Source organism: Panthera pardus, unplaced genomic scaffold (assembly GCF_024362965.1).
Source record: "Panthera pardus isolate Hobbes unplaced genomic scaffold, ASM2436296v1 HiC_scaffold_10, whole genome shotgun sequence".
Taxonomy (NCBI): domain Eukaryota; kingdom Metazoa; phylum Chordata; class Mammalia; order Carnivora; family Felidae; genus Panthera; species Panthera pardus.
In genome coordinates this window covers 95,913,357-95,918,436 of record NW_026526655.1, presented here as the reverse complement: position 1 = coordinate 95,918,436, position 5,080 = coordinate 95,913,357, and the positions used below count along the sequence as shown (strand labels likewise).

The 5,080-nt window shown below is 41.1% G+C and overlaps 1 long non-coding RNA gene across 1 annotated transcript in view; it reads left to right on the top strand.

Moving 5' to 3' along the window:
* The window catches only part of LOC128778879 (uncharacterized), a 57,033-nt gene that overhangs the window by 38,874 nt on the left and 13,079 nt on the right, over positions 1-5,080 (top strand). The gene's annotated exons all lie outside the window — the stretch shown is intronic.

The following is a 5,080-nucleotide window of genomic DNA, read 5'->3' as shown; positions in this document are numbered from 1 at the left end:
AGGCCAATCTTAGAGCAGTAACATCTCCTGAAGTACAACCTGATATGAATGGTCACACAGTGTGGGTTTACTTCCTGGAAACAGATTTCAGATGGAAAACTCTCAACTTCATAGAACCAAATCTACTTTAAAAAGACTGATTCCATTGATAGTGAAAACAGCAACAGGCAATGCTTGGCAAGGCTGGTTTGCTGTGTTGCCCTCAGACTATTTTGTTTGTGGTGTTGATCTGGTTTCAACTTGACACTTGATGTACTCAAGAATCACATGCAAAATTGAAAATCTCTTAGAAACGGACACAAAAGCACTAGACAGAGAAAGGCACATGCATTTACTTCTGGCCTCTCAGGGAGTCCTTTAGCAAATGTTTTCTGGAGTGGTTGTCATGTAGTGGCTCTGTTGTAAGGGGCTGGAGAGAGAGAGGTGGTCAGGGTGCTGCACCCACTCACAGAAAGAGCTTATGAATTAACAAAAACAAGATGCGACACAGAGCAGGCCCTAACCCCAGGTGTGGGAAGGACTAACATAAAGCTGAGTCTCCAGGGAAGAGAAGGAAGACTTCACTTTCCAACATGAATGAGGGACTCTAAAGTCCCTGATCTCCTCTTGAGAACAAAAGGAAATCTGTACAAAGGAGGAAGCATGTGAGTGAATGCACCAAATATCTAACAACTCCACAAACACACACAAGACCAAGAAGGAGAAGAAGGAAGCCCAGGACAAAGCCAGCCTGGCAGTTGGATCCAATCTCCCTAGGACTCATCATTGATTTGGGGGGTGGGGGGGGGCATACATCTGAACGGCAAAGAAGCTGAACAACTTTATGGGCACAGACTTAGAAGTTAACAAGTGTAGTTCAGGGGCGGCCAGCAAAGATGAGCCCTGGTGAAGCTGCAGACTTTGATCAAGACTCAGAAGAGTTACACTTAAAAACTCAGGGGACAGGAAACAACTTCACTTTCTTAGGGATTGGGCCTACAGTGAATAATCTCACTGGCAGAATGGATGCAGGGATCCAGTATTGCTGGCATCCCTACCCACTTTCCAGAAAGCAACATCTACTGTTTCTGCAGCAAGATAATTCAGTTTTTTCCCCACACATATTTGACCCATGTCTGGTCCTGAACAAAAATGACCTAATTTCTGGATGACAAAACAGTGTGATGGGATTGAAACCTATAGGACAATCCAGAGTGGATCCAGGTATCAACGTAATTAATGATGGTACCTTCCCTCTTCCACCCCCAAATACATGACACAATGTGTGACAGGCACTTAGGACAGAAAGGAAAATGCAGGTTATGTTACAGAAAGCAAGGTAGGAAGGGCAGGCCCAATTCTACTGAGTGCATTTGGCAAAAATACTCTGGACCCAGTTCCAAAAGAAATAGAATTATCTCTACTGGCTGCCACATTCTTTCATACAATGCAGTCCTTGTGACAGTTCTCACATGAACATCTTACTTTTCTGTAGCCACTTTTCTTTGTTCATAGAATTCTTCCAGGTTATGTGCTTTTTCCTTCAGCTGTTTGACTTTTGCTTCCTTTGTGGCTTTCACAGACCTCAATGCATTACACTTGTCTTCCAGGGTCTTTTTATTTTCTGTAAACAAACAAACAAACAAACAAAAAGGTGTTTTCTTTATAAATGTGCACATGACCTGAGTCTTGATTTTGGTGAGACAGAAAAAGGGCAAGAACCATGAAGGTATGAAGGTATTCTTTCCCTTTCCAATGCAAAGTCATTGCCACCATATGGGGATTTCTCCCCAACAGAAAATATACCTTCCAGTTGACAGTTATTGGACCTCAAGGCTCTTAGCTCTACATCCTCGAATTCAACATTTGCATCTTGTAGTTAAGACAGATATGAGAAAAGACTTTCATGGAAAACTGCACAATTTGAGTGTACCTCACACAGCAGGATTGTGCATTACAATAAACAAAGACCTTGAGGCATAAATATAACTAGAAGACAAAGATGGTGGAAAATAGTTCATGTCTAAAAACTCATAAATGGCTTTCTTAGTGGTATACAAATGTGTGTGTGTGTATACACACACACACACACACACACACACACACACACACGTGTGTGTATCCCCCTCCCCCATTCATGTTGAAAATTCACTGTTCAACATTAAGAGAGAAAGAGACTATGGAGCACCTGGGTGGCTCAGTCAGCTGAGCATAAGACTCGATTTTGGGTCAGGTCATGATTCTAGGATCATGCAATCCAGACCTGTGTTGGGCTGCACACACACTGAGTGTGGATCCTGCTTAAGATTCTCTCTTTCCCTCTGCCTCTCTCCCCAACTCACATGCCCTCTTTCACTAAAATTTAAAAAAAAATTCATAAAGAATTATTTAAAAATATTTTTTTAAAGGAAAGGATTATACACTGTGGCTATCACCCTTTCTCTCCCAACTATATTTGGGTATTTTCTACATATCTTGGAGGGCAGAATTGAATGATGTGATAATTACCTAGTTGTGAAAATAAAAGATAACACCTATTCCTTGAAATAGCAAAACTCATCTTGGTGGTCCTAGTGAAATTCCAGCTCATTGTTCAGAAAGAGGTTTGGCTCCCAGAGGCCCACTCTCTACTGTGGTAAACGGCAAGCAAATATGCTGTGCTCACTTCACCCAATGAACAAAAAGCCTCCAAAGCAAAATTACAGTAAAACTCAGCAGCCAACTCTTACCACTTCCTGATTCTTCACATTCCTCTCTCTCTCTGAGTTTGCAAGGTAGCAAGTGCACTTTGAAGGGTATCATTTAAATTTTCATTAAGGTGGGTCCCTGGGTGGCTCAGTCAGTTAAGCATCTGACTTCAGCTCAGGTTGTCATCTCATGGTTTGGGAGTTTGAGCCCTGTGTCAGACTCTGTGCTGACAATTCAGAGCCTGGAGCCTGTTTTGGATTCTGTGTTTCCCTCTCTCTCTACACCCTCCCCTGCTTGTGCTCTGTCTCTATCTCTCAAAAAATTAATAAACACTATTTTTTAAAAATTTCATTAAAGTGCTCCACTATTTTGATGTTCTCCTTCAACAAAACACGTTGAATGAGTAATAATAGTTCGTTACTTTTACTTGTGTTTTTAGAATGCAATCCAGGCAAAGAAGGGATTCTTACCATCAATTTAAGAGCTTCATCAGAGAGAAATTTACTTTCTCTCTTAGTTTCCTGAAGACACTTCCTTAATTCATTGTTGTGTAAAACACGAAAAAGGAATCAGAATTAAAAAAAAAAAAAGCATAATGCTAGATAAACCTATCTTCTAATGTGTGACTCCTTTCACAAATAAAGAGGTAGCTCTTTACATTTGTGAAGCTTGTCTTGAACTGGTACTGTGTATAGAACACATGAAATAGGTCAGTAGGATGATCTACCAGAGTGGAAGTAACCACAATGAAATCACAAAAAAATATTTGAAAGGGCAATGCTACCTGCTGTTCCCAAATGGATATTTTTTCAGCAAGTGAAGTTCTCTGTTTTCTTTCTTAAAAGTATTGACCTTCTCAGTTATTCTCTGTAAACTAACTAAAAGGAGATAACACATTTTTTAAGGTTGTTACCAAACCAGTGACATCGAATAATCCCAGTGTATTAGCAGCATAGATACATGATCTGACGGGTGGGTGTAACTAACATTTTAGCTTTCCTGTTGTGCCTGAAGAAATCAAGTTTTAGCACATTCTAAACCTAAGAAAACCTTATTTCAATGAGATTCCTATTTAAAATATTGTCCAAAATGGAGAAACACAATAAAATATCTTCTAATTTCTCTCCCATCTGGAAGCATCCTTCTTGGAAAATTCAATCACTTCAAATACTTATGTCACCACCAGAGATGAAACAAAAAAATCAAATCCTATCAACTTACATTTCTCTCTTCCAAGTATTAAGGTACATAGATAGGTCCCTGCAAATAAAGGAACAAACAAAAACAAAAAACCATCATTTAGTCTTGATTTGAGCCACTTACACCCCCAGGTGCTATTTGGAATTCCACACAAGGAAAGCTCAAACCGCTGACTGATCGACTACTCAAAGGCCTTGGATGACTTCCTGCTGCTCACAGATTGCCATTCATGAACCCGAGGCTGGGGGCCCTGGAGGACAAGGTCTTTGGAATCAAACATACGGGTACCATCTCAGCTTTACACTTAGTGGCTGGAGGATCTGGATTAATGGCAATTCCTAGAAGACAAACTTTTTTCATCCCAACGTGAGAACGTTACGCTCCAACCTTACAGGAATATTATTCTTTAATAAGGACCCAATTACAGGCAACACATGTAAGCTCTAGAACAGACTCCTCTAACAGGGATTATTTCTGTCATCTGACCATAAAGTGCAAACTTCTCTTCTGTTGGCTCAGTGTGAGAGCTCTCATGCTCTGAGATCACTCTTCCCTGCCACCACTGCTGCATTCAAAGGGATGAACACCAGCCTTTGAGGGCTTGCTAAGTGTCAGGCATCCACCCTGGCTGTCAACAGACAGCACCACAGAATCACCACAGTCTATTAAGCCCATGCAGAATACATTACCCCCATTTGCAACAAATTCATTTCCACTCATTCTCCCCTGGCATGAATGGCTCCCTCCACCTCAGACTCAAAACCATAGTTTAAACCTCTCTTGTGACACACACCCTGCCTGGCAATATCTGGCTTCGTCTCTAAGCTTAGGCTTCTTGATAGGCTTGTAGATAGAGTGTTTTCTCATTCTCACATTTCACCAAGAACCAGGTCATAGCAAAGTACTCACTCCAAACCTCAGGCTCATATCATCACTTGTTTCCTAACCATTTCTATGTAAGATTACACTCATTTCGTTCCCTCTACTCTGGTGACATGTTCCTCCTCCTGATGTCTTAAGAGATGGCAACTCCCTCCACATTATCACATAGGCTCCAAACAGGGAAGAGAAAGATGAATTTCAAGAGTTAACAAGTCAATTAGACATCAGAAGTCACCATATTTATCCTTAGGTGAATTAAAACACACATCAAGGGGCACCTGGGTGGCTCAGTTGGTTGCATGTCTGACCTTGGCTCAGGTCATGATCTCAC